Below are 14,960 nucleotides of genomic sequence, written 5' to 3'. Positions count from 1 at the left end.
GAGATGACTCCCTTGAATTTCTCTCTTTGTTTTTACGAATAATAGTAATATATTATTTGAGGTCCTTGCAAATCTTCCCCTGGATAATCTGTGAGTGACTCATACGAGTATCATGCTATAACCTTTTTGCTTCTTTCCCTATTTATTGAATATATCATGTTTGGTTAACTCCTTTTTGTTATGGTTTTTTCAGGAATGTCGAGAATAACCAATTTACTGGTTGGATTCCTGCCACCTTGTTGCAGAAGTGGTATCAATGTTAGTCAGGGCAGACCCACCTCGACGTATCATGGGAAAACAAGAAGCTGATGACAAATCTGGGAGGAAACTGAGGACCGGGACTGAATAAAAATACATGTACAAGGATCGAATCCTTCCTTCTATCTTTCTTTTCCCGTTAAGAATTATGGAAGGAATGAATATTTAAATCTATCTTTGTCTATTCCTGATCTTAATTTGTTCTACTCTTTTACTTTCTTTCCCTTTCTTTCATTTTGTATTTGCATGAATGCTTCTTCTTCCTTGTATTGTATCTCTCAATCGATAATAACGTCATGTACAGACGACAAGGAAAACTTGTGCCTGAACAGCTCCATACATGATTTTACCTTCAGAAGATGTTCCCTGTACTCTTTCAACCTTCTGTATCTGGGCGCTTACTTCATAAATGTTTATTGAACAAATCAGTTGGTTTAAGTGGTTTCGAAAAAGTCACTGTTTAAGCACTGTTTTCTGCCTCTTTTCTTTACTTTGTTTTGTTTTGTATGAATGTTTCTTCCTTGTGTTGCATCTCAACATCTTGCATAGATAAGAAAAACTTGATGTGGTAACTTTTTAACGTTTTACTTGATGTGGTAAATCTTGTCTGATTGTTTGTGCAAAACAAGACCCAGCAGTGTAATGTTTACTATTAGCACTCACAGTGAATATTTTGGGGCGCCTCTGAACGATTATATATGATCGCTTCACCCTCTTTCTAGGGTTTCATTTTGGGCATCTACTACCTCTCTCTCTCTCTCATTTTCTAGGGTTTGGTTTCCGATTCACACAGAGTATACCTTATCTTTCAGTTTTTGGATCCGATCTCTCGTTTTGGATACCGCATCATTTTGAAAGAGGGGTTTATAGAAATCATCATCAACTAGATAGATTCTGGAACAATGAAGAAGAAGAAAAAAAGGAAGAAAAAGATAGGTTCTGATTTGTATTTTTGAAATTGGTAAGAGCAGACTCGGAAATTGAAACATAACTGATGACCTGTGCTTGATGTGCTTTTAATTTTTGAATAAAAGGTTATAAGGAGGAAGGGGATGGAGGATTTGTTTCAGTACACAAATCGAATAATAAACGGCTAAAGTAGCAACTTAGCTGGTGAGAAGCATAAAGTAATGATTTAGCACATTTGCAATTCCAGAAACAAAGCAAAACAAGCAAATCCACGTAATAGCAATCTTGCAAGACACAATGATTTTTCCTCTCATATTATTGTGTATTTTTTCCAGTTATGAATTGAATTCAATATTTGAATGCCTAAACTCTTCTTAATCTTTGATTCATCTTCATTTGTTCTGCTCTCTACTATCATTTTGTTTATTGTTTCTTCTTTGGTCTGCATTTCTTGATTCATAACTTCTCCTGCACAGAGAAACTTGTGCTTCAATAGGTCTTCCAGCAATCATTGGGAGGTCAATTTTTAACTACTGATCGAAGAAAGTCCATTGACGCTCTGGTGACCTGTATTAGGCACTAGTATTGCTGTGGAAAGCGGTTAGCTTTAGTTGTGGGTCTGCAGTGCTCGCTGTTGCTTTTTATTTCAGTGCTAAATTTAAACATCACAGATATACCTTTTGGTGGAAGCCAAAGGAACAGCAATGACAAATCCAAGAAAAATTCAAACAGGTAAAGCTCGAATTGAAATTGCGATGCCAATGTTTTTAAATCCGATTGATGAATGTCTGTTTATGGCTGGTATTGGTAAATGTTTAGTATAAAAGGGAAGAAAATCATAGAATTTATGCCTGATCCAAGTTTAGCAATTGTTTGGTACCAAGGGTCTGAGTCGAGTATATAAATCCAATGTTATCATCTATAATTTAACACCGCAGCTTGTTTTAGCTTAAGCTACCAATTCAATTTGTTAGACTCTTCAATTGTATAGTTAGGGGAGGCAATGGCATTTTTGTTCTGTCTCTTACTCCCTGTTGGACCAAAGTTCTTTTATATATAGGCTTGCAACTGTTGATAATCTGCAATACTCTCTGTCAATGCTGAATTTGGTTCAATAGTAAGGAGTGAAAAACAGGGAACAAAGTCTTCTTGCAACATTGCCTACCCCCAACTTAATTAACAAACTCCTCCATGAATAAACAGAATCTAGGAAAAAGGAAGTGTCAAAATATTTTCAAGGGCAGATGACAGTTTTCACTTTTGAAACATGCCGACTCCGTTTGCAGTTGTACTGTAGTACTAGTAGTGTGATGATGCTCACGATGGCACTACTTTTCCTATGATAGCTTATATACTTCTTTTACTTTCTCTGTAGCTTTTCTAGACCAACGTAATTGGGGGTTACATTTTGTTTTAGTGCCTTCCTTTCATATTACTTATAATTTTTCTTGTTCCTCATTGAAAATAAAGAATTGTTTGTGTTTGTAATGCAGGTACCAAATCATCAACGTAATTTTGCTTATTTCGATTTCATTTCTTAACTAGCTAGCTGTACAAGCATCCCGTAATTAGTCTTTTTACCAATTTCTAGTACCTAGACAAGCTCCTGGTTCCTAAGTTTTCTTAGGCTAATTTCAGTGGGCTAGATATTTAGCTCCTAAATTGGCCATCCACGTCAGATTGGGTAACCTCCTAACCTCAATGGGGATGGCCAATCTAACCGCGAAACGCCTAACAATTCGGCGTTCAACGCCAAACCAAACAACTTTACATTTATTTCCATCTTTTTTTCTTCTCTCTCCATTTTTTCTCTCTCCTCTTTTTTTTCTTCTCTCTCCTCTTTTCCTCATTCCTCTCTTCCTCTTTTTTTTTTCCTCTCTCTATTTCTTCCTTTTTCCCTAGGTTGTCGATCACTTTATTTCCTTCTTTTTCTCTCTCTATCACTTTTTCTCTTTCTAAGAAAAAAAATATATAGCGCCGAACCATTAGGCGGTGTGACCACTTTTTGTGCGCCGAACAATTCAGGGTTTTAATCTCACTGATAGTTGGATGGTGAGCAGCTGTTAGGAAAGAGAACTATCCACTATCACTGTTAACTTTTTTCCAACACTTATTTTTTGATTTGCAACACTTTTTGGCCAATCTAGCACTCAAATTTAGCCCATAGGGGTTAGCCTTATGTAAGCATAAAGCAAACAGCTATAGGCTTGCGCTACTGACACACAACTATCACCCTGCACCTAATGGCACTCAGCCGTTTGACACACAGCCATCCTCACACTGCCGTTGACACACTGCTAAAAGCAGTGAACTGAAACTCTGACAGGCCAAACACTATGAACCAAACTGTGAGCCTAAAAACGGTGTTGGTTGCTGTATGCCAAACTTTTAAACAATCTTATTGAGAAACCCAATTATCATCTTATCAAGAGAATCAAACCCTAACTATTAATATTGAGTTATTCTTCAACCTCATATTCTAATTCGAGTTAAACCCATCTCAAATCTTTTTCTGAGACATAAATTTCATGCTAATTTTTGATTGCAACATAGAAACCTAATTTTATAACAATCGAAAATCAGACAAAGTAAATTAGAAATTAACATCGTAAAAGATTGAATGAATTGATTTTAGGGATTAAAAATTTCCAAGGGATTCAGAGAGAAACAGAACCGAAATACGAAATACCCAGCATAATTTAGGGTATAGCTCAATCCATTACATCCCCGAGCTTTCACGCCAAGTTTAAGAAATTGACGTATTCTATCTATCAGCTGTTAAATCTAGGTTCGTCGCAGTCTGGCAGTGGAGAGGCGGGAGTCGACAGTGGTGAGGAGATAAGAAAGATGACGATGGAATGAAATGAGTTTAAGTGTTAAATGGGGATGGAATGAGTTAAGTGTTAACAGAAGAGGGTGTGCGCGTGTGAAGCGAGTGAGTGGAGTCACGTGTCACAAAACATGTTGATGGGTGTACATTGGAGGAAAAAATGTACACATTAAATGATTATTCCCTATTGTGTTCATAATAAAAAGCGGTGGGTACGCATTCAATACATTGTATACACAATATAAAACAAACAATGCGAAGAGGGTAATGAGTTTTTTTGTATACATTGCACGCACAATGTGAAACAATGGGTACACATTATTATTATTCATCAAATAAAAAATGATTATTACTTATTGTGAACACAATGTGAAACAATTGGTACACAAAGCGAAGAGGGGGTAATGATTTTTGTATACATTGCACACACAATGTGAAACAATGGGTACACATTCGTATATTCATCCAATAAAATTGATTATTACTTATTGTGAATACAATGTGAAGTAGTGGGTACAAATTTAAGAAAATAAAAAATTATTATTTCGTATTGTGCACACAATTTTACGCGATGCGTACGCATTACTCACAGTTTGCTTACAATGTGAAGCAGTGAGTACACATTTTCGTTGTGTATACAATGCAGAGCAATAGGTACACATTCCTATTATTCATTAAATTAGAAAATAATTAATCCTTATTGGGAACACAATGTGAAGAGTGGGTACACAATCATTAAATTAAAAAATGATTATTCACATTGTGTGCACAATGTAACCCTAGTGGGTACACATTCAACAAAATAAAATTTATTATTTTGTATTGTGGACACAATTTTGAACAATGGGTACACATTCGATAAAATAAAAAGTTATTATTTTGTATTGTGGACACAATTTTAAACAATAAGTACACGTTCAACCAATTAAAATATTAATAAAAATTATTCTTATTTCAAAAAATTATTCAAAAAATAATAAAAAATCATAATGTGCAGGACTTAGATGTCGTAACAATAATAACTCAAGGGTAAAATAGACCAAAAAAATTTGATAAAACATTTTTGGGAATTTTGAAAAAACTAGATATTTCCAGTAAAAAGCTTTTCCAATAAAACAGTTTTGGGCATTAACCCAATTGGAATTACCTAATTTGTAAGGTCCAAATAAAGTCCAAATGAATTTAGAGTAAGTTGTAGTGTGAACCAAGTTTGGAATAGTCTGGAGTTACCTAGAGCATGTCTAGTCTAGAAATGTGTGTAATGTGAAAAGAAAATTCTAGGGTCTGTAGGAAGTTGTAAGAATGGTCAAATTAGACTGTGATAAGAAAACTCTAGATATAACTAGAGTATGTATGGTCGGCAAATGTAAAGCCTATCGTGTATCCAGTTTGTGACTTGAACAAGAACATCAATAAAAAAGTGAGTGTTGAGAGAACAATCTTGTTCCATACTGGGAGCTCTATATCAGCGATTCTAATCCTATGCTCATTTATCTCCAAAGAAAATAAACCAACAAGAACTTTGGTTGGACAGGGAGTAAGAAACAGAGAACGAAAAATGTCTGGCAGGCCTCCATCACAGCGTTGCCTCCATCTTAAACCAAAGGGGTTCTTGTTCTCTGCTTTATTCCCTATTGCAGACGACTATCTGTTGGAAAACGATTAATAAAAAAATAATTTTTTAAAGTTTTAATAAAAAAATTATAATTTATTGTTTTATTTTGTGAATGAAACTTTTTATTCCCACATCGTGGAGTTTCCAATTTTTAGTAGTTTTAAGAAACTATATAAATCTTTTAGTCCCACATCGGGGAGTTTTTCTTCTTAAGTTGTATTTGTCAATTATATAAAGAAATTCACTACTTTTGTAAAATCTATGGGAAAGGGGTTGCTCTATATTTTAGAGGGACCCTAAGGGAAAATATTTTATAGCGGTTTTTAAGCATTCGCGATTTTCCTTAACGGTTTTTTCGGAGTTGCCAAGCTCAAGTTGAGCATCTACTACATATGCTAGTAGTAGGTGTATTAGGGTGTTTTATCATGGAGATATCCGTCCTGTGAGGGCTATAGCATCACTCTTGAGTGTATCCGGGCGCTAATGTCTTAAGGACAGCGTGTTGAACACGTGACTCACTCTATTTTCCAAAGTTTTGCCTTGTTGCTGTTGCGGAGATACGGGGAGCTTGTTCGTTTCGTCAAAGCAATCACTTCCATTATAAAGGAGCTAAGTATCAATAACTTTTGCTTATTTGATTTTTCTTTGTTTTTGATTATTGCACCCAACAATCTTAAGACATTATATTTGTAATAATCGAAAACGATTGATTGGTTTGTGAATCATGGATGTTAATTGTGGAGTGAAAAACAAAAACGAATTTCTGGTCAGATGTAGAGTTTCAATTTTATCTTTTAATCTAGAAGGAATTTCGATGAACCCTTTTGACACAACGTAGTAGACATTCTGATAGTTACCCGCGTAAAATATCAGAATTTTTAGAGTTGTAAAAGTATTTTTTTGATATTTTACAAAACAGAAAAACGTTTCTGAAAAATTCTGACGAGCAGAAAATTGTTGTTAACTAAATTAATTTTTGTGGGGTAACCATGAGTTTTTTGAAACGCTGATTCAAACGAAGTTTGTATATATAGATGTTATCTTCAAAACTCATATTTTACTTTCTGATTTGGAATTGTGATTTGTGAATAAAGGTGTCATCTCCGAGGGACATGGCTAATAGCCGCATGTGGTTGGAAACAAATCTTCCAAAGATGGCAAAGGTGAGAACATCGAACGCAACTCTAAGCATGGTCTTCATGATAAAGGTATATTTCGTAAACCTGAATCCGGAATTACTTTAGTTAAGGGTGAGTGTTATGTTTGTAAAATTTTTGGCCACGCGGCAGTAAATTGTAGACAACATAAAAACCTTATTAAGTAGAAAGTTAATGCTAATTTAGTTGAAACAAACTAGAACGAGTTTGGTGGCATGATGTCGGAAGTTATTTTAATAACCAATGTGAGAGACCAGTAGGTGGACTCTGGAGCCACCAAGAATGTTTGTTGAAACAGAGACCTGTTCACCTCCTATCATAGGATAGGGGATGTCGAGAAACTCTTATTGAGTAACTCATATGCAATAGAGGTTGCATAAAAGGAAAAGGTCGAGTAGAAGCTCATATCTGTAATATTCTCACATTGAATGAAGTTTTCATGTTCCGAGCATATGCGAAAATCTTGTATCTTGTTTTGTTGTAGATGGAAAAATATTTAAGATCTTAATTGAATCTGGAAAACTTGTTGTAACTAGGCAGTGATTTTTTAAGCAAGAGTTATAGGACTTTGGGTCTATATAAGCTTAACGGAAAAACTGATGATGTGAACGTAGTTGATTCTTGTGATATCTTTGTGTGATTGATTGTTTTACGTAGTAGACTTGGAACCGTAAACTTAAAAGTCAATGCTTAACTGGCTAGCATAGGCTTCGTACCCAAATTTAGTTTGGATTTTGAACACAAAAGTGAAATCTGTGAAGAATCAAAATATGCTATAAAATCTTTTAGCACAAATGTTCAGAGTAATTCTAAGCCTTTAGAATTAATTCAGTTAGGCCTAGTTGACATGAGTTCAACCCAAAACCACTGTGGTAAAAGATGGTTATAACTTCCGTAGATGATTGTACGAGGTACTATCTTGTATACTTGCTTAGGATAAGGATGACGCCTTAGAAGCCTTAAGATGTATAAACTTGAAGTTGGAAACCAATTAGAAGCCTTGAACATAACAACCGTATCTTTAAGGAGATGATAATTTCCATGTTGATTAGTTCAGGATTACCTGCGGCCTTGTGGGGGGAGGCAGTCCTCTTAACTAGTATATCCTGAATAAAGTACCCTTTTAAGAATCAGATGAAACTCCATATGGTTTATGGAACGGTAGATGACCTTCTTATGAATGTGTCAAAGTGTGGGGGCGTTTGACTAAGATTTTAATTCCTCTTCCTAAAAGAACTAGATTGAAACCAAAAATGTTGATTGTGTTTTCGTATAGGGTATATTGAGTATACTTCTACAAATAGATTATTGGTTGTGTGTTCTGATTTTTTCTGACATTGGTGTGAATATTATTACGGAATCTAGGGATGCTGAGTTCTTTGAACATGTTTATTCTAAACCTGTACCTCATTAGAGATGTGTTGTTGATCCCCTAGATTTATCTTCAAATAGTCAGAACTTATTTTAAAGGAAGATGAAGTTGATGTTGAGCCTAAGAGAAGTAAAATAATTAGACTTGAGACTTCTTATGAAACCGACTTCATAACATGCCTAGCTTAGTCTGAATCCACAGACTTGTAAAGAAGCCTTAATATCTACTGAAACCCCATTCTGGTAAGAAGCTTCATTTAGTGAAATGGACTCAGTCCGTTGGAACCAGACTTGGGAGCTTGCTAGTTTACCTCCAGGGTGTAAGACCATGGGATGTAACTGAGTCTTTAAGAGGAAACGATAGGTAGATGAAACTGTGGAAAAATATTAAGCTAAGTTGGTAACTAAAGGCTATAAACTAAAAGAAGGTGTAGATTTGCTTGATTCTAATTCAATTGTGACGGAAATTACTTCCGTTGAGATACTAATTGTTATTGCTGCCATAAAGAATGTAGAGATACATCAGATGGATGTTAAGACAGCTTTTTCTAAAACCATGAATTAGGTAAAGAAATTTACATAGATCAATCTGAAGACTTTGTAGTGAAAGGTTGTGAATACAAAGTTTGTAATTTGAAAAATCTTTGTATGGTTTTCAAATAAGCACGTAAACAGTGACATGGAAAATTTAATCATGTGATAATGGATAGTGGATTTAAATTAATGAATTTGACAAGTATGTCTACAAGTAACTTGTTAAGGATGTCTGTGTAATTGTATGCTTGTATGTTGATGATATGCTTGATACAAACATAGATGTGATCAATTCCACTAAAAACATGCACTGAATGAGAACATTGACTTGAAAGACTTGGGCCCTTTTGATGTAATCTTAGGGATGAGGATTAGAAGATAATCAAACATTTATAAGTCTTAGTCGTTCTCATTATGTTGAGTTGTGCTTAAGAGATACAATCAGTCTAATTGTAAACCTGCTTGTACTTCGTACGATTATTCTTGTAATCTCAAGAAAAATAAGGGTAATGGAGTATCTTAACTTGAATACTCAAAAGTTATAGGATGTCTGATGAATTCAATGAACTGTAAGAGTCCAGACATTGCCTATATTGTGAGTAAGTTAAGTGGATATAATTGTAGTCCAGAGCAAGAGAATTCAGATGCACTGAGTAGAGTATTATGGTACCTAAAATACTCTTTTGATTTATGAAAGGTATCTTGTTGTCCTTGGGACTTTATAATGCAAACTGGATAGTTGACTCAGAGGAGTCTAAGTCTACGAGTGGATATGGTTTCACTCTAACATGTGGGTTTGTTGTTGGAAGATTTCCAAACAAACATATCGCTCAATTCATTATGGAATCTGAGAGTATTACGTTAGATAAAGCATGAGAGGGGGCCGAGTGCCTAAGATGCTTTTTAGAAGACATTCCTCTTTGGCATAGGCCTGTGCCAGCTATATCTATACATTGTGTTAGCCAAGCTATAATAGTTAAAGCTAAGAAATAACTAATCTCAATCGGACTTATTTCCATTGATTGGATAAAGTCCAAGGAGAATATCGCGCAATCTTTGACAAAAGGTTTGTACAAAGAGATAGTTAAAAATGCATCGAGGGGGTTGGGGCTTAAGCTCATATATTAAACTTGCCATGAAGGATACTCAACCTTGCTGACTGGAGATCCCATGATCAAGGTTTCGAATGAGACAACTAATTTGTGGTGGGTAAAGGTAAACACTATCAGAGATTTTTCATTCTCTGTCCCTTCCCTATGGTGTAGACGTGATAGTGTGACTGCATGTGGAGGATGACTTTTTAATAAGTCTTAATGAGTTCTATAGTTTCAATTTAAGATTGAAGTGGGGTGTAGCAGTAACACTCTTTATGGAAACTCACCTATCTGAATGAGGAAGTGGGTCGCTTCCTGTGAGAATATGAGCTGATTCTCTAGAGCATTCTGAGAAACAGGATACGTCCAGGGCCAAAACGGACAAAACGGCACGAGCTTGGAAGCAATCTTGGAGATATCACCCGTGGTTGTTATCACGAATTACATCAAATGCTAGCAGTTCAAGACATAGTTCACTGTCTCTAGAAAGTAATTTTGGTAATATCTCACTAAGCAAAGGTTCAAGACCTCATGAACACCTCTGCCTAAAATGGTATTTCCTGCGTTTTTTATGTGATTTTCATTTTGATGGTTTTGGTATTACTGGAACTTAGGACCTAAAGGTCACTAAGGGTTCACTAGTTCATGTTTTTTCACTTTGGTGAAAGATACCTATAGTCTCACCATGTGAGAATTAAAGATGAAAGCTCTCAATACTAGTATGATTTATGCAATCCATAGTATGACCCTGGGGTCAACACACTTTTGTGTGAGGGAGAGGACGTAGAAATGACTAGTATGATTTCAACACTTGCACGATCGGTCTGTTTGGATCGTGAGGTTGGGATGTTTATTTACCAAGATCTATCTGTGTTTTCATGTTTTATTGAGTTTTCATTCATGTGGGGGATTGTTGGAAAACGATTAATAAAAAAATAATTTTTTAAAGTTTTAATAAAAAATTATAATTTATTGTTTTATTTTGTGAATGAAACTTTTTAGTCCCACATCGTGGAGTTTCCAATTTTTAGTAGTTTTAAGAAACTATATAAACCTTTTAGTCCCACATCGGGGAGTTTTTCTTCTTAAGTTGTATTTGTCAATTATATAAAGAAATTCACTACTTTTGTAAAATCTATGGGAAAGGGGTTGCTCTATATTTTAGAGGGACCCCTAAGGGAAAATATTTTATAGCGGTTTTTAAGCATTCGCGATTTTCCTTAACGGTTTTTTCGGAGTTGCCAAGCTCAAGTTGAGCATCTACTACATATGCTAGTAGTAGGTGTATTAGGGTGTTTTATCCTGGAGATATCCGTCCTGTGAGGGCTATAGCATCACTCTTGAGTGTAGCCGGGCGCTAATGTCTTAAGGACAGCGTGTTGAACACGTGACTCACTCTATTTTCCAAAGTTTTGCCTTGTTGCTGTTGCGGAGATACGGGGAGCTTGTTCGTTTCGTCAAAGCAATCACTTCCATTATAAAGGAGCTAAGTATCAATAACTTTTACTTATTTGATTTTTCTTTGTTTTTGATTATTGCACCCAACACTATCAAGAGTTGCCTACATTATCAATCACATAGATGCAACACAAGGAAGAAACGTTGATACAAATTGAAAGACAGTAAAGAGAGATTCAAATTGGAACTCATAGACTGATAAAATATTCAACCCATAGACTATCAAGAGTTGTCTTAATCCAAAAGGTACATTTTCTGTTAGTTGTTGCTATGCGATCAAGGACAAGTTATACCTCCAAAATTTCCTTCTGATTATATTTGGAATAAGACTATTCCTCCTAAAATTAGCACTTGGTATGGTCTGCTGCAAATAGGGTTGTCCCTACTCTTTCCTTGTTGTCAAGAAGGGGTATGACAGTGGTGAATGTGTGCACGTTTTGTAATGTTAGTGAGGAGTCAGTAGAGCATTTGTTTCTTCATTGCTCTTTTGTTGGGCAGATTTGTGAACACTTTTTACATCAGCTGGGTATTGGTTGGGTTCATCCTACGACAGTTATGAAATTCCTTTGGAAGTGGAAATTGAAGTTTTCTACTAAACCTCTCATTTTCTTGAGGTATTGTTTACCTTTTGGGATATGGTGGTCGGTGTGGTTAGAAAGGAACGACATCTTAATAGCGCAGAAACAAGGAAGAAAAACCTTAACTTCTCTTATTATAGATATCAAGTGGACATCTTAATAGCGCAGAAATAAGGAAGAAAAACCTTAACTTCTCTTATTATAGATATCAAGTGGTTGATTTTTAGTTGGACTGTTAACGTTGAGTCGATTAAGCAGATCAAATTTGATGATTTTGTTTTCGATTGGGTGAATTTGTTTAGAGAGTAGTCCAATGTAAACTCTCTAGTCGCCTATCTTCGTGTATCTTTGGAGGGTGTCATCTTGGCCCTCTTTCTTTCTTTTTTAATATATCCTTTGCCTTTTTCAAAAAAAAAAATATATTCAATCCATTTTATAATTCGTTGAAAAAAAATAATTTATACACAAAATTAAACACCCAAAACTCTGTAAATATCAAAGAATGAAATGCAATCCATAAATTTCACTCTTGTTTGAAAGGAGAACTCATAGATGTCATCCAAGGTTTGTCTCTATAATCTCCCCTTCATCCACTAATCTTATTTGCTATACACTTTGGACGCCTCTGAGACTGAATTGTGAAGATGGAGTTAAATATTCAAAATCCCCTTTGGATTATTCTCTTGGACACTCAGTGTTTCCCCAACTCGGACATATTCAGGGACTTCTTTTCCGATCCTGCTCATACCGAGTAATTGATTGATGTATCATCAGCTATAATACCCACGGATCTCTTCTTTTTCTTCTTCTTCATGCCAAGATGATTTCTATAAATGCCTGCAGTACTCAAAATCAATCAAATCGAAAAACTCTCAAATGTAAATACAAAGAAAATCAAAAGATCAAAATAGAAGAAGAATAAGAGTGAGTGAATTAGATCTTGTTCATTTACTGGCGGCGCCCCAAAACACTTGTGAAGTCTTATGTTTGAGTGAGTGCGTGATATATAAAGATGAGATATTTAACCCTAATGGGCCTTGTTCAGCCCGAAACCTTATAAGACTACTAGTCAAGTGAAATCAAGACACTGATACATTCCCTTCACGGCTAACTAAATGCAACACAAGGAAGAAACAATCATACAGAATGCAAGAAAGTTCTGAAGAACACAGGCGAGTGATTGCGGTGTGATCAAGTTTGATAATGGACCTATTTCCGGCTCTAGTTTAGATTCATGAAATGTTGCAATTGACTGCAACACGGCTCTAGTTTAGATTCATGAAATGTGCTATGTTATGTAAGGGTTATACCCTTACATAACATAGCCTTGTTGGCAAATTGAGTGCCGAAGGCAGCAGGTTCTGAGAGCTACAAGGAGATTTTCTTCAGCACGTATATTGACCTACAACTGGTTACTGGAAAATCCGTTTAAAAACAAGCTAACCTTTTCTGTGCAAGACTTGTTAAAAGAGAAAATCAGATTGATACAAAATGAAAGAAAGTAAAGAGTAGAAACAAGAAGAAATCCAGATGATAAGAATCTGGCATTTTTCTTAGACAAGAAGGTGGATTTAATTACAGGATGAGGATCAGGAATAGCGCTTAACAAAGGAGTTCTGTAGACATGGTGCTTCAATTGGGTAGACTTAAATCTGTTCTTGACGCTGCTGGGAGAAAATTTTGTTCTTTTTCTTTTTACTTCCTATAAAACCAAAGTTGATCAGCATTCATGGAGAGTATTGCAGACTATGCTATATGTAACCAGAAAACGGAAAATGTCTCGCAGGGATATATCACAGCGTTGCCTCCATCTCAAACCAACTGAGTTCTGTACACCTGGTGCTTCGATTAGGTACACACGAATCCCTGCTGTGAAAAGACTTTGTTCTCTGCTCCATACTGCCTATTAAACCAAGTTCAGCATATTGCAGAGTTTCCTATTGTAAAAGAACTTTTGTCAGATAAGGGACAAGAGATGGAGAACGAAAATTGTCTTGCAGGGCTCCATCACAGCAAAAAAATCACAGCAATAAATCGTAAAATCCAGTAAAGATGTGAAAACACAGCTATATAAAGAGTAGTGGTTGATGCTAGTGCAGTCGATTATCAGTAAAATCACCATCCCTGTTGTTGTTCAGATCCTCATGGAAAAAATGATAAGAACTACGACAATCCCAGAATTCTAAAACTTGAATTTATACAAGTTCTGAAGAATGCATTATATTAATGGATCTGAGAGACGGCTAAAAACAAGTTTACTATCTTGTTGGAATTCGTCTTGGATTTGTCATTGCTGTGATTCAAAATTCAGGACTTGTCATCTTATACTTGTTTCTTTGCTGCTCTTATTATGACACATAAAATTGAGACAAGATGAAAGCTCAAGAAACATTCATAAAGAGCAGCTGAATACAGTGGAATCCGTAAATAGACTATTCAAATATTCAATTGATTTCAGGAGAAAAAAAAAGCCAAAATTCTAGAAAAAAAACTAACAAATCCCATAAATAAATTTCAGAGAAATCCGCTCCTAGAGAGGAAAAATCATAGTGTAGGTTTGTCTTGATAGTCTCTTCCCTTTAGGTCACTAGATTCTTGCTTACGACCCTTCACTAGAGGAAAAATCATAGTGCGGATGCGGTTACACTCTATGATCAGCATAAGCTGGCGCCAGACTCTTCATTTATCATCACCGGGGTAATTAGAAGTACATTGTAAGTTTTTGACAATGATTGTCACTAATTAAAACTATCAATCTAGTATGTATTGGAATGTACAAGTGATGTGCAAATGATGAATATGTGTCCTAACCAGTTCCGGAGGGACGATCTAATTGTCCGGCCATTTTTGTGTTGGTTGAACCACATTCTGGCCCTCGTCGTCCACACTTGGAATTCTATTTGGTTAGCCATTTATAAGTCTTTAGAGGTCAAACAATGTTGTATATCAGCGAATGACCAAAGGAAGTGTCAACAAGTGACACTTTGGCCGAGGTTAAGGCGTGTGCCTGCTAAGTATATGGGCTCTGCACGCGAGAGTTCGAATCTCTCAGGTGACGTTTTTTTCATTTTTTTTTATGGGCCGGGCAGGTTTTTCAACAACAAAACGGATCGGACTTCCCTTTAGTGCCCATCCATTTGGGCGATCGACAAAATG

At 35.7% G+C, this 14,960-nt stretch overlaps 1 long non-coding RNA gene across 1 annotated transcript; it reads left to right on the top strand.

The window, feature by feature from the left end:
• The first annotated feature begins 1,003 nt into the window (after positions 1 to 1,003).
• LOC113340261 lies at positions 1,004 to 1,535 on the top strand. The gene is made up of 2 exons (XR_003355422.1): positions 1,004 to 1,194; positions 1,293 to 1,535. It is a non-coding gene; the product is annotated as an uncharacterized LOC113340261 (long non-coding RNA).
• Positions 1,536 to 14,960: the final 13,425 nt, after the last annotated feature.

The sequence above is a fragment of the Papaver somniferum genome, unplaced genomic scaffold (genome assembly GCF_003573695.1).
Source record: "Papaver somniferum cultivar HN1 unplaced genomic scaffold, ASM357369v1 unplaced-scaffold_21, whole genome shotgun sequence".
Taxonomy (NCBI): Eukaryota; Viridiplantae; Streptophyta; class Magnoliopsida; order Ranunculales; family Papaveraceae; genus Papaver; species Papaver somniferum.
Note: the sequence above shows the minus strand (reverse complement) of the source record. Positions and strands in the feature narration are given on the sequence as shown.